The sequence below is a fragment of the Acipenser ruthenus genome, chromosome 50 (assembly GCF_902713425.1).
Source record: "Acipenser ruthenus chromosome 50, fAciRut3.2 maternal haplotype, whole genome shotgun sequence".
In the NCBI taxonomy this organism is placed as follows: domain Eukaryota; kingdom Metazoa; phylum Chordata; class Actinopteri; order Acipenseriformes; family Acipenseridae; genus Acipenser; species Acipenser ruthenus.
In genome coordinates, this window is record NC_081238.1 from 4,875,586 (window position 1) to 4,889,304 (window position 13,719).

At 40.0% G+C, this 13,719-nt stretch overlaps 7 non-coding genes across 7 annotated transcripts; all 7 read left to right on the forward strand.

Annotated features, from left to right (window-relative positions):
- Positions 1 to 2,044: 2,044 nt before the first annotated feature.
- On the forward strand, positions 2,045 to 2,116 carry trnag-ucc (transfer RNA glycine (anticodon UCC)). The gene has a single exon. It is a non-coding gene; the product is annotated as a tRNA-Gly (tRNA).
- A 2,342-nt stretch (positions 2,117 to 4,458) lies between these two features.
- On the forward strand, positions 4,459 to 4,530 carry trnag-ucc (transfer RNA glycine (anticodon UCC)). The gene has a single exon. It is a non-coding gene; the product is annotated as a tRNA-Gly (tRNA).
- Positions 4,531 to 6,491: 1,961 nt separating this feature from the next.
- On the forward strand, positions 6,492 to 6,563 carry trnah-gug (transfer RNA histidin (anticodon GUG)). The gene has a single exon. It is a non-coding gene; the product is annotated as a tRNA-His (tRNA).
- A 310-nt stretch (positions 6,564 to 6,873) lies between these two features.
- trnag-ucc (transfer RNA glycine (anticodon UCC)) lies at positions 6,874 to 6,945 on the forward strand. The gene has a single exon. It is a non-coding gene; the product is annotated as a tRNA-Gly (tRNA).
- A 2,345-nt stretch (positions 6,946 to 9,290) lies between these two features.
- trnag-ucc (transfer RNA glycine (anticodon UCC)) lies at positions 9,291 to 9,362 on the forward strand. Its single transcript has one exon. It is a non-coding gene; the product is annotated as a tRNA-Gly (tRNA).
- Positions 9,363 to 11,323: 1,961 nt separating this feature from the next.
- On the forward strand, positions 11,324 to 11,395 carry trnah-gug (transfer RNA histidin (anticodon GUG)). Its single transcript has one exon. It is a non-coding gene; the product is annotated as a tRNA-His (tRNA).
- Positions 11,396 to 11,705: 310 nt separating this feature from the next.
- On the forward strand, positions 11,706 to 11,777 carry trnag-ucc (transfer RNA glycine (anticodon UCC)). Its single transcript has one exon. It is a non-coding gene; the product is annotated as a tRNA-Gly (tRNA).
- The last annotated feature ends 1,942 nt before the right edge of the window (positions 11,778 to 13,719 follow it).

Genomic DNA, 13,719 nt, shown 5'->3' on the forward strand with positions numbered 1-13,719 from the left:
ATGGCGTTGCAGTTACATGCGCTGCAAAATCAAATATTTAAAATTAAACAACCATCTGATAAAACTTACTGCAGCCGGATTGTTTTAGACACACATGGGGGGCGCATGAAAAAAATCAAACATATGTTACCAAAATAGTCATTGCTGTATGATGTACAGCAACTGTGAAATGAATGGTTTTATAATCTGTTTTGTGAGACTTCTGTTGAATTTTTAAGCATTTGATTCCCTGTGTACACAAAGATGGCAGTCCTGATTTAACGAGTGGGCAAGCAGAGCTCTCGGTGACTGATTTTTCAGTCTTTTTCAGTCACGTGATTGAGCGCCTTCCCGGCAATGCATCGTAATTAGAAAAGTGTAATGCAAGATATTGAACACGGACACATCCGGGATTTGAACCCGGGAACTCGCGCACCCGAAGCAAGAATCATACCCCTAGATTAAACAGCCAAATGCTGGCGGCGATTTGGTTCCACGAGCTTCCAAAGAAGCGTAGACCTAGATGCTCTGTATTGAGGAATTAGTGTCACCTTGCTGTGTGCCTGTTAGGGGCAGTCTGATTTGCTTTACCTGGCGGCTAGCATTTCTATGGGCATCGAGAGGTGGTCGCTATAAATGAGGAAACTTGTTAAGATAGGATTTAGTTTCGATATGCATACATAAAAAATAAACAAAACAAAACTGTGTTTCGTTGTTTTGCAAAGGGATGCACTGCAATTTGTTATATTTTATTTTATTCTTGCGAGCACGCAGCTGTTTTATATATTCATTTTAAATAGATTGGGGGAAATTGGTACTGTGTACTTTACAAATGTAATCTAGATTGTAACGAGACCATTCAAGTGCTGACGTTGTTGTCTACTTTGTATGTACCACAAAAAGAACAGATTTGCTGAACTGGTTAATTAACCTTACTATAAAAAACTGATAGATCCAAGTATTTTATATAAACTGCAATACTATAATATGTGGTAACTAGTTGAATTAACTTCACTATAAGAAACTGCTAGATTAAGAGTTTGTTTAATTGTATCATCTCTATATGTACCTACTAGACAATTGTTAGATGGTGAAGTGAAAGTGGAATTGTCATATTGTTTACATTGTTGTTAATGTGCTTGAGATTTTGAAAACAATTATTAATTAAAACTTGTAAAGATTATTTTTGGAGTATGATTGCTTGATTTCTCCTGGATAAAAGAGTTTGTGCGGGAACCAACCACTCGAGGTCCTTGTCCTCAATAAACACACGGTGGCGTAGTGAAAATAACATAAATTTCGCTATCTGTATATAAAGACCTGCTACACTTCAATACTACTGCCGCTACTCGGACACAACACACGGAATCATTGTAAACACACCGCCATAGCACAGGCTGCCGACCAGCCATACCTCCGCCGTCACGAGAGCCTCCCGTTCCCTTACATCCTGCTTCCTATTCCGCTCCCCCTTGTCTTTAAAACCAGCCTTTGAAATGAGCCAGGTAAAGGGGAATCATCCTCTGATTGGCGCAAGGAAAGAAACGAAAGATTCTAAAAATGAAAGTAGCCTAATTAAAACAATAAAACAAAACACATAGCAGCGACCTGCTGCAATTGTTCTGCCGTGTGTGTAGCACGGAGTGCCCAGCTGACAAAACAAACACGAGCTTCTCGGTAGTTCGCCGTGATCGTATAGTGGTTAGTACTTTGCGTTGTGGCCGCAACAACCCCGTTTCGAATCCGGGTCACGGCAGGTGCAATCCTCACACGGCAGAGAAGCTTGTTCTTTTTTTCACACGCCATCTTCATGGCATGCACCTTTTTGAAAGAAAATAGAATACAATAATTGCTTCATCGTGTTAGTACAGGCATGATGCTCACCAGCCTGCTGTGTATGAAATAATAATTACAGAAATAATCAATCTATAAACACCATAAAAATCTCCCACAAACACCAGTCGCTGTATTAACGCTTATCGAGTAGAGGCAAGACGGGACCTGTCCCAGCAGCCAACGTTGCAGTGGCTTAATTCAATCTTTGAAGGTGATTTTGAGAACGGAGGCGTTGGTGGTATAGTGGTGAGCATAGCTGCCTTCCAAGCAGTTGACCCGGGTTCGATTCCCGGCCAACGCAAGTCTTTTTTGAACTTTTTCATTTAACATTGGAATAAAGCGTAATACATTCCCCAACTAATTTGCCTTACTGGTTAATAGTCTTAAAAGCATAACTTTGAAAGTATCACTGTGAGTTATAATGATCTGTGAGGTGATATTAGTCACTACATTAAGCCCCATCAAACGAATGTGTTCATTTGGAATCATGCATTGATAATGCGTTGTCGGGAAAACTGCAAATATGTATGGAAGCGTGAGTTGAATGATTAATCACATTCTAAGGATTGATATGGTCCTGTTGTTCGTCCTGCCACATAACAATGGCGTTGCAGTTACATGCGCTGCAAAATCAAATATTTAAAATTAAACAACCATCTGATAAAACTTACTGCAGCCGGATTGTTTTAGACACACATGGGCGCATGAAAAAAATCAAACATATGTTACCAAAATAGTCATTGCTGTATGATGTACAGCAACTGTGAAATGAATGGTTTTATAATCTGTTTTGTGAGACTTCTGTTGAATTTTTAAGCATTTGATTCCCTGTGTACACAAAGATGGCAGTCCTGATTTAACGAGTGGGCAAGCAGAGCTCTCGGTGACTGATTTTTCAGTCTTTTTCAGTCACGTGATTGAGCGCCTTCCCGGCAATGCATCGTAATTAGAAAAGTGTAATGCAAGATATTGAACACGGACACATCCGGGATTTGAACCCGGGAACTCGCGCACCCGAAGCAAGAATCATACCCCTAGATTAAACAGCCAAATGCTGGCGGCGATTTGGTTCCACGAGCTTCCAAAGAAGCGTAGACCTAGATGCTCTGTATTGAGGAATTAGTGTCACCTTGCTGTGTGCCTGTTAGGGGCAGTCTGATTTGCTTTACCTGGCGGCTAGCATTTCTATGGGCATCGAGAGGTGGTCGCTATAAATGAGGAAACTTGTTAAGATAGGATTTAGTTTCGATATGCATACATAAAAAATAAACAAAACAAAACTGTGTTTCGTTGTTTTGCAAAGGGATGCACTGCAATTTGTTATATTTTATTTTATTCTTGCGAGCACGCAGCTGTTTTATATATTCATTTTAAATAGATTGGGGGAAATTGGTACTGTGTACTTTACAAATGTAATCTAGATTGTAACGAGACCATTCAAGTGCTGACGTTGTTGTCTACTTTGTATGTACCACAAAAAGAACAGATTTGCTGAACTGGTTAATTAACCTTACTATAAAAAACTGATAGATCCAAGTATTTTATATAAACTGCAATACTATAATATGTGGTAACTAGTTGAATTAACTTCACTATAAGAAACTGCTAGATTAAGAGTTTGTTTAATTGTATCATCTCTATATGTACCTACTAGACAATTGTTAGATGGTGAAGTGAAAGTGGAATTGTCATATTGTTTACATTGTTGTTAATGTGCTTGAGATTTTGAAAACAATTATTAATTAAAACTTGTAAAGATTATTTTTGGAGTATGATTGCTTGATTTCTCCTGGATAAAAGAGTTTGTGCGGGAACCAACCACTCGAGGTCCTTGTCCTCAATAAACACACGGTGGCGTAGTGAAAATAACATAAATTTCGCTATCTGTATATAAAGACCTGCTACACTTCAATACTACTGCCGCTACTCGGACACAACACACGGAATCATTGTAAACACACCGCCATAGCACAGGCTGCCGACCAGCCATACCTCCGCCGTCACGAGAGCCTCCCGTTCCCTTACATCCTGCTTCCTATTCCGCTCCCCCTTGTCTTTAAAACCAGCCTTTGAAATGAGCCAGGTAAAGGGGAATCATCCTCTGATTGGCGCAAGGAAAGAAACGAAAGATTCTAAAAATGAAAGTAGCCTAATTAAAACAATAAAACAAAACACATAGCAGCGACCTGCTGCAATTGTTCTGCCGTGTGTGTAGCACGGAGTGCCCAGCTGACAAAACAAACACGAGCTTCTCGGTAGTTCGCCGTGATCGTATAGTGGTTAGTACTTTGCGTTGTGGCCGCAACAACCCCGTTTCGAATCCGGGTCACGGCAGGTGCAATCCTCACACGGCAGAGAAGCTTGTTCTTTTTTTCACACGCCATCTTCATGGCATGCACCTTTTTGAAAGAAAATAGAATACAATAATTGCTTCATCGTGTTAGTACAGGCATGATGCTCACCAGCCTGCTGTGTATGAAATAATAATTACAGAAATAATCAATCTATAAACACCATAAAAATCTCCCACAAACACCAGTCGCTGTATTAACGCTTATCGAGTAGAGGCAAGACGGGACCTGTCCCAGCAGCCAACGTTGCAGTGGCTTAATTCAATCTTTGAAGGTGATTTTGAGAACGGAGGCGTTGGTGGTATAGTGGTGAGCATAGCTGCCTTCCAAGCAGTTGACCCGGGTTCGATTCCCGGCCAACGCAAGTCTTTTTTGAACTTTTTCATTTAACATTGGAATAAAGCGTAATACATTCCCCAACTAATTTGCCTTACTGGTTAATAGTCTTAAAAGCATAACTTTGAAAGTATCACTGTGAGTTATAATGATCTGTGAGGTGATATTAGTCACTACATTAAGCCCCATCAAACGAATGTGTTCATTTGGAATCATGCATTGATAATGCGTTGTCGGGAAAACTGCAAATATGTATGGAAGCGTGAGTTGAATGATTAATCACATTCTAAGGATTGATATGGTCCTGTTGTTCGTCCTGCCACATAACAATGGCGTTGCAGTTACATGCGCTGCAAAATCAAATATTTAAAATTAAACAACCATCTGATAAAACTTACTGCAGCCGGATTGTTTTAGACACACATGGGCGCATGAAAAAAATCAAACATATGTTACCAAAATAGTCATTGCTGTATGATGTACAGCAACTGTGAAATGAATGGTTTTATAATCTGTTTTGTGAGACTTCTGTTGAATTTTTAAGCATTTGATTCCCTGTGTACACAAAGATGGCAGTCCTGATTTAACGAGTGGGCAAGCAGAGCTCTCGGTGACTGATTTTTCAGTCTTTTTCAGTCACGTGATTGAGCGCCTTCCCGGCAATGCATCGTAATTAGAAAAGTGTAATGCAAGATATTGAACACGGACACATCCGGGATTTGAACCCGGGAACTCGCGCACCCGAAGCAAGAATCATACCCCTAGATTAAACAGCCAAATGCTGGCGGCGATTTGGTTCCACGAGCTTCCAAAGAAGCGTAGACCTAGATGCTCTGTATTGAGGAATTTGTGTCACCTTGCTGTGTGCCTGTTAGGGGCAGTCTGATTTGCTTTACCTGGAGGCTAGCATTTCTATGGGCATCGAGAGGTGGTCGCTATAAATGAGGAAACTTGTTAAGATAGGATTTAGTTTCGATATACATACATAAAAAATAAACAAAACAAAACTGTGTTTCGTTGTTTTGCAAAGGGATGCACTGCAATTTGTTATATTTTATTTTATTCTTGCGAGCACGCAGCTGTTTTATATATTCATTTTAAATAGATTGGGGGAAATTGGTACTGTGTACTTTACAAATGTAATCTAGATTGTAACGAGACTATTCAAGTGCTGACGTTGTTGTCTACTTTGTATGTACCACAAAAAGAACAGATTTGCTGAACTGGTTAATTAACCTTACTATAAAAAACTGATAGATCCAAGTATTTTATATAAACTGCAATACTATAATATGTGGTAACTAGTTGAATTAACTTCACTATAAGAAACTGCTAGATTAAGAGTTTGTTTAATTGTATCAGCTCTATATGTATCTACTAGACAATTGTTAGATGGTGAAGTGAAAGTGGAATTGTCATATTGTTTACATTGTTGTTAATGTGCTTGAGATTTTGAAAACAATTATTAATTAAAACTTGTAAAGATTATTTTTGGAGTATGATTGCTTGATTTCTCCTGGATAAAAGAGTTTGTGCGGGAACCAACCACTCGAGGTCCTTGTCCTCAATAAACACACGGTGGCGTAGTGAAAATAACATAAATTTCGCTATCTGTATGTAAAGACCTGCTACACTTCAATACTACTGCCGCTACTCGGACACCACACACGGAATCATTGTAAACACACCGCCATAGCACAGGCTGCCGACCAGCCATACCGCCGCCGTCACGAGAGCCTCCCGTTCCCTTACATCCTGCTTCCTATTCCGCTCCCCCTTGTCTTTAAAACCAGCCTTTGAAATGAGCCAGGTAAAGGGGAATCATCCTCTGATTGGCGCAGGGAAAGAAACGAAAGATTCTAAAAATGAAAGTAGCCTAATTAAAACAATAAAACAAAACACATAGCAGCGACCTGCGGCAATTGTCCTGCCGTGTGTGTAGCACGGAGTGCCCAGCTGACAAAACAAACACGAGCTTCTCGGTAGTTCGCCGTGATCGTATAGTGGTTAGTACTTTGCGTTGTGGCCGCAACAACCCCGGTTCGAATCCGGGTCACGGCAGGTGCAATCCTCACACGGCAGAGAAGCTTGTTCGTTTTTTTCACACGCCATCTTCATGGCATGCACCTTTTTGAAAGAAAATAGAATACAATAATTGCTTCATCGTGTTAGTACAGGCATGATGCACACCAGCCTGCTGTGTATGAAATAATAATTACAGAAATAATCAATCTATAAACACCATAAAAATCTCCCACAAACACCAGTCGCTGTATTAACGCTTATCGAGTAGAGGCAAGACGGGACCTGTCCCAGCAGCCAACGTTACAGTGGCTTAATTCAATCTTTGAAGGTGATTTTGAGAACGGAGGCGTTGGTGGTATAGTGGTGAGCATAGCTGCCTTCCAAGCAGTTGACCCGGGTTCGATTCCCGGCCAACGCAAGTCTTTTTTGAACTTTTTCATTTAACATTGGAATAAAGCGTAATACATTCCCCAACTAATTTGCCTTACTGGTTAATAGTCTTAAAAGCATAACTTTGAAAGTATCACTGTGAGTTATAATGATCTGTGAGGTGATATTAGTCACTACATTAAGCCCCATCAAACGAATGTGTTCATTTGGAATCATGCATTGATAATGCGTTGTCGGGAAAACTGCAAATATGTATGGAAGCGTGAGTTGAATGATTAATCACATTCTAAGGATTGATATGGTCCTGTTGTTCGTCCTGCCACATAACAATGGCGTTGCAGTTACATGCGCTGCAAAATCAAATATTTAAAATTAAACAACCATCTGATAAAACTTACTGCAGCCGGATTGTTTTAGACACACATGGGGGGCGCATGAAAAAAATCAAACATATGTTACCAAAATAGTCATTGCTGTATGATGTACAGCAACTGTGAAATGAATGGTTTTATAATCTGTTTTGTGAGACTTCTGTTGAATTTTTAAGCATTTGATTCCCTGTGTACACAAAGATGGCAGTCCTGATTTAACGAGTGGGCAAGCAGAGCTCTCGGTGACTGATTTTTCAGTCTTTTTCAGTCACGTGATTGAGCGCCTTCCCGGCAATGCATCGTAATTAGAAAAGTGTAATGCAAGATATTGAACACGGACACATCCGGGATTTGAACCCGGGAACTCGCGCACCCGAAGCAAGAATCATACCCCTAGATTAAACAGCCAAATGCTGGCGGCGATTTGGTTCCACGAGCTTCCAAAGAAGCGTAGACCTAGATGCTCTGTATTGAGGAATTAGTGTCACCTTGCTGTGTGCCTGTTAGGGGCAGTCTGATTTGCTTTACCTGGCGGCTAGCATTTCTATGGGCATCGAGAGGTGGTCGCTATAAATGAGGAAACTTGTTAAGATAGGATTTAGTTTCGATATGCATACATAAAAAATAAACAAAACAAAACTGTGTTTCGTTGTTTTGCAAAGGGATGCACTGCAATTTGTTATATTTTATTTTATTCTTGCGAGCACGCAGCTGTTTTATATATTCATTTTAAATAGATTGGGGGAAATTGGTACTGTGTACTTTACAAATGTAATCTAGATTGTAACGAGACCATTCAAGTGCTGACGTTGTTGTCTACTTTGTATGTACCACAAAAAGAACAGATTTGCTGAACTGGTTAATTAACCTTACTATAAAAAACTGATAGATCCAAGTATTTTATATAAACTGCAATACTATAATATGTGGTAACTAGTTGAATTAACTTCACTATAAGAAACTGCTAGATTAAGAGTTTGTTTAATTGTATCATCTCTATATGTACCTACTAGACAATTGTTAGATGGTGAAGTGAAAGTGGAATTGTCATATTGTTTACATTGTTGTTAATGTGCTTGAGATTTTGAAAACAATTATTAATTAAAACTTGTAAAGATTATTTTTGGAGTATGATTGCTTGATTTCTCCTGGATAAAAGAGTTTGTGCGGGAACCAACCACTCGAGGTCCTTGTCCTCAATAAACACACGGTGGCGTAGTGAAAATAACATAAATTTCGCTATCTGTATATAAAGACCTGCTACACTTCAATACTACTGCCGCTACTCGGACACAACACACGGAATCATTGTAAACACACCGCCATAGCACAGGCTGCCGACCAGCCATACCTCCGCCGTCACGAGAGCCTCCCGTTCCCTTACATCCTGCTTCCTATTCCGCTCCCCCTTGTCTTTAAAACCAGCCTTTGAAATGAGCCAGGTAAAGGGGAATCATCCTCTGATTGGCGCAAGGAAAGAAACGAAAGATTCTAAAAATGAAAGTAGCCTAATTAAAACAATAAAACAAAACACATAGCAGCGACCTGCTGCAATTGTTCTGCCGTGTGTGTAGCACGGAGTGCCCAGCTGACAAAACAAACACGAGCTTCTCGGTAGTTCGCCGTGATCGTATAGTGGTTAGTACTTTGCGTTGTGGCCGCAACAACCCCGTTTCGAATCCGGGTCACGGCAGGTGCAATCCTCACACGGCAGAGAAGCTTGTTCTTTTTTTCACACGCCATCTTCATGGCATGCACCTTTTTGAAAGAAAATAGAATACAATAATTGCTTCATCGTGTTAGTACAGGCATGATGCTCACCAGCCTGCTGTGTATGAAATAATAATTACAGAAATAATCAATCTATAAACACCATAAAAATCTCCCACAAACACCAGTCGCTGTATTAACGCTTATCGAGTAGAGGCAAGACGGGACCTGTCCCAGCAGCCAACGTTGCAGTGGCTTAATTCAATCTTTGAAGGTGATTTTGAGAACGGAGGCGTTGGTGGTATAGTGGTGAGCATAGCTGCCTTCCAAGCAGTTGACCCGGGTTCGATTCCCGGCCAACGCAAGTCTTTTTTGAACTTTTTCATTTAACATTGGAATAAAGCGTAATACATTCCCCAACTAATTTGCCTTACTGGTTAATAGTCTTAAAAGCATAACTTTGAAAGTATCACTGTGAGTTATAATGATCTGTGAGGTGATATTAGTCACTACATTAAGCCCCATCAAACGAATGTGTTCATTTGGAATCATGCATTGATAATGCGTTGTCGGGAAAACTGCAAATATGTATGGAAGCGTGAGTTGAATGATTAATCACATTCTAAGGATTGATATGGTCCTGTTGTTCGTCCTGCCACATAACAATGGCGTTGCAGTTACATGCGCTGCAAAATCAAATATTTAAAATTAAACAACCATCTGATAAAACTTACTGCAGCCGGATTGTTTTAGACACACATGGGCGCATGAAAAAAATCAAACATATGTTACCAAAATAGTCATTGCTGTATGATGTACAGCAACTGTGAAATGAATGGTTTTATAATCTGTTATGTGAGACTTCTGTTGAATTTTTAAGCATTTGATTCCCTGTGTACACAAAGATGGCAGTCCTGATTTAACGAGTGGGCAAGCAGAGCTCTCGGTGACTGATTTGTCAGTCTTTTTCAGTCACGTGATTGAGCGCCTTCCCGGCAATGCATCGTAATTAGAAAAGTGTAATGCAAGATATTGAACACGGACACATCCGGGATTTGAACCCGGGAACTCGCGCACCCGAAGCAAGAATCATACCCCTAGATTAAACAGCCAAATGCTGGCGGCGATTTGGTTCCACGAGCTTCCAAAGAAGCGTAGACCTAGATGCTCTGTATTGAGGAATTTGTGTCACCTTGCTGTGTGCCTGTTAGGGGCAGTCTGATTTGCTTTACCTGGAGGCTAGCATTTCTATGGGCATCGAGAGGTGGTCGCTATAAATGAGGAAACTTGTTAAGATAGGATTTAGTTTCGATATACATACATAAAAAATAAACAAAACAAAACTGTGTTTCGTTGTTTTGCAAAGGGATGCACTGCAATTTGTTATATTTTATTTTATTCTTGCGAGCACGCAGCTGTTTTATATATTCATTTTAAATAGATTGGGGGAAATTGGTACTGTGTACTTTACAAATGTAATCTAGATTGTAACGAGACTATTCAAGTGCTGACGTTGTTGTCTACTTTGTATGTACCACAAAAAGAACAGATTTGCTGAACTGGTTAATTAACCTTACTATAAAAAACTGATAGATCCAAGTATTTTATATAAACTGCAATACTATAATATGTGGTAACTAGTTGAATTAACTTCACTATAAGAAACTGCTAGATTAAGAGTTTGTTTAATTGTATCAGCTCTATATGTATCTACTAGACAATTGTTAGATGGTGAAGTGAAAGTGGAATTGTCATATTGTTTACATTGTTGTTAATGTGCTTGAGATTTTGAAAACAATTATTAATTAAAACTTGTAAAGATTATTTTTGGAGTATGATTGCTTGATTTCTCCTGGATAAAAGAGTTTGTGCGGGAACCAACCACTCGAGGTCCTTGTCCTCAATAAACACACGGTGGCGTAGTGAAAATAACATAAATTTCGCTATCTGTATGTAAAGACCTGCTACACTTCAATACTACTGCCGCTACTCGGACACCACACACGGAATCATTGTAAACACACCGCCATAGCACAGGCTGCCGACCAGCCATACCGCCGCCGTCACGAGAGCCTCCCGTTCCCTTACATCCTGCTTCCTATTCCGCTCCCCCTTGTCTTTAAAACCAGCCTTTGAAATGAGCCAGGTAAAGGGGAATCATCCTCTGATTGGCGCAGGGAAAGAAACGAAAGATTCTAAAAATGAAAGTAGCCTAATTAAAACAATAAAACAAAACACATAGCAGCGACCTGCTGCAATTGTTCTGCCGTGTGTGTAGCACCGAGTGCCCAGCTGACAAAACAAACACGAGCTTCTCGGCAGTTCGCCGTGATCGTATAGTGGTTAGTACTTTGCGTTGTGGCCGCAACAACCCCGGTTCGAATCCGGGTCACGGCAGGTGCAATCCTCACACGGCAGAGAAGCTTGTTCTTTTTTTTCACACGCCATCTTCATGGCATGCACCTTTTTGAAAGAAAATAGAATACAATAATTGCTTCATCGTGTTAGTACAGGCATGATGCACACCAGCCTGCTGTGTATGAAATAATAATTACAGAAATAATCAATCTATAAACACCATAAAAATCTCCCACAAACACCAGTCGCTGTATTAACGCTTATCGAGTAGAGGCAAGACGGGACCTGTCCCAGCAGCCAACGTTACAGTGGCTTAATTCAATCTTTGAAGGTGATTTTGAGAACGGAGGCGTTGGTGGTATAGTGGTGAGCATAGCTGCCTTCCAAGCAGTTGACCCGGGTTCGATTCCCGGCCAACGCAAGTCTTTTTTGAACTTTTTCATTTAACATTGGAATAAAGCGTAATACATTCCCCAACTAATTTGCCTTACTGGTTAATAGTCTTAAAAGCATAACTTTGAAAGTATCACTGTGAGTTATAATGATCTGTGAGGTGATATTAGTCACTACATTAAGCCCCATCAAACGAATGTGTTCATTTGGAATCATGCATTGATAATGCGTTGTCGGGAAAACTGCAAATATGTATGGAAGCGTGAGTTGAATGATTAATCACATTCTAAGGATTGATATGGTCCTGTTGTTCGTCCTGCCACATAACAATGGCGTTGCAGTTACATGCGCTGCAAAATCAAATATTTAAAATTAAACAACCATCTGATAAAACTTACTGCAGCCGGATTGTTTTAGACACACATGGGGGGCGCATGAAAAAAATCAAACATATGTTACCAAAATAGTCATTGCTGTATGATGTACAGCAACTGTGAAATGAATGGTTTTATAATCTGTTTTGTGAGACTTCTGTTGAATTTTTAAGCATTTGATTCCCTGTGTACACAAAGATGGCAGTCCTGATTTAACGAGTGGGCAAGCAGAGCTCTCGGTGACTGATTTTTCAGTCTTTTTCAGTCACGTGATTGAGCGCCTTCCCGGCAATGCATCGTAATTAGAAAAGTGTAATGCAAGATATTGAACACGGACACATCCGGGATTTGAACCCGGGAACTCGCGCACCCGAAGCAAGAATCATACCCCTAGATTAAACAGCCAAATGCTGGCGGCGATTTGGTTCCACGAGCTTCCAAAGAAGCGTAGACCTAGATGCTCTGTATTGAGGAATTAGTGTCACCTTGCTGTGTGCCTGTTAGGGGCAGTCTGATTTGCTTTACCTGGCGGCTAGCATTTCTATGGGCATCGAGAGGTGGTCGCTATAAATGAGGAAACTTGTTAAGATAGGATTTAGTTTCGATATGCATACATAAAAAATAAACAAAACAAAACTGTGTTTCGTTGTTTTGCAAAGGGATGCACTGCAATTTGTTATATTTTATTTTATTCTTGCGAGCACGCAGCTGTTTTATATATTCATTTTAAATAGATTGGGGGAAATTGGTACTGTGTACTTTACAAATGTAATCTAGATTGTAACGAGACCATTCAAGTGCTGACGTTGTTGTCTACTTTGTATGTACCACAAAAAGAACAGATTTGCTGAACTGGTTAATTAACCTTACTATAAAAAACTGATAGATCCAAGTATTTTATATAAACTGCAATACTATAATATGTGGTAACTAGTTGAATTAACTTCACTATAAGAAACTGCTAGATTAAGAGTTTGTTTAATTGTATCATCTCTATATGTACCTACTAGACAATTGTTAGATGGTGAAGTGAAAGTGGAATTGTCATATTGTTTACATTGTTGTTAATGTGCTTGAGATTTTGAAAACAATTATTAATTAAAACTTGTAAAGATTATTTTTGGAGTATGATTGCTTGATTTCTCCTGGATAAAAGAGTTTGTGCGGGAACCAACCACTCGAGGTCCTTGTCCTCAATAAACACACGGTGGCGTAGTGAAAATAACATAAATTTCGCTATCTGTATATAAAGACCTGCTACACTTCAATACTACTGCCGCTACTCGGACACAACACAGGGAATCATTGTAAACACACCGCCATAGCACAGGCTGCCGACCAGCCATACCTCCGCCGTCACGAGAGCCTCCCGTTCCCTTACATCCTGCTTCCTATTCCGCTCCCCCTTGTCTTTAAAACCAGCCTTTGAAATGAGCCAGGTAAAGGGGAATCATCCTCTGATTGGCGCAAGGAAAGAAACGAAAGATTCTAAAAATGAAAGTAGCCTAATTAAAACAATAAAACAAAACACATAGCAGCGACCTGCTGCAATTGTTCTGCCGTGTGTGTAGCACGGAGTGCCCAGCTGACAAAACA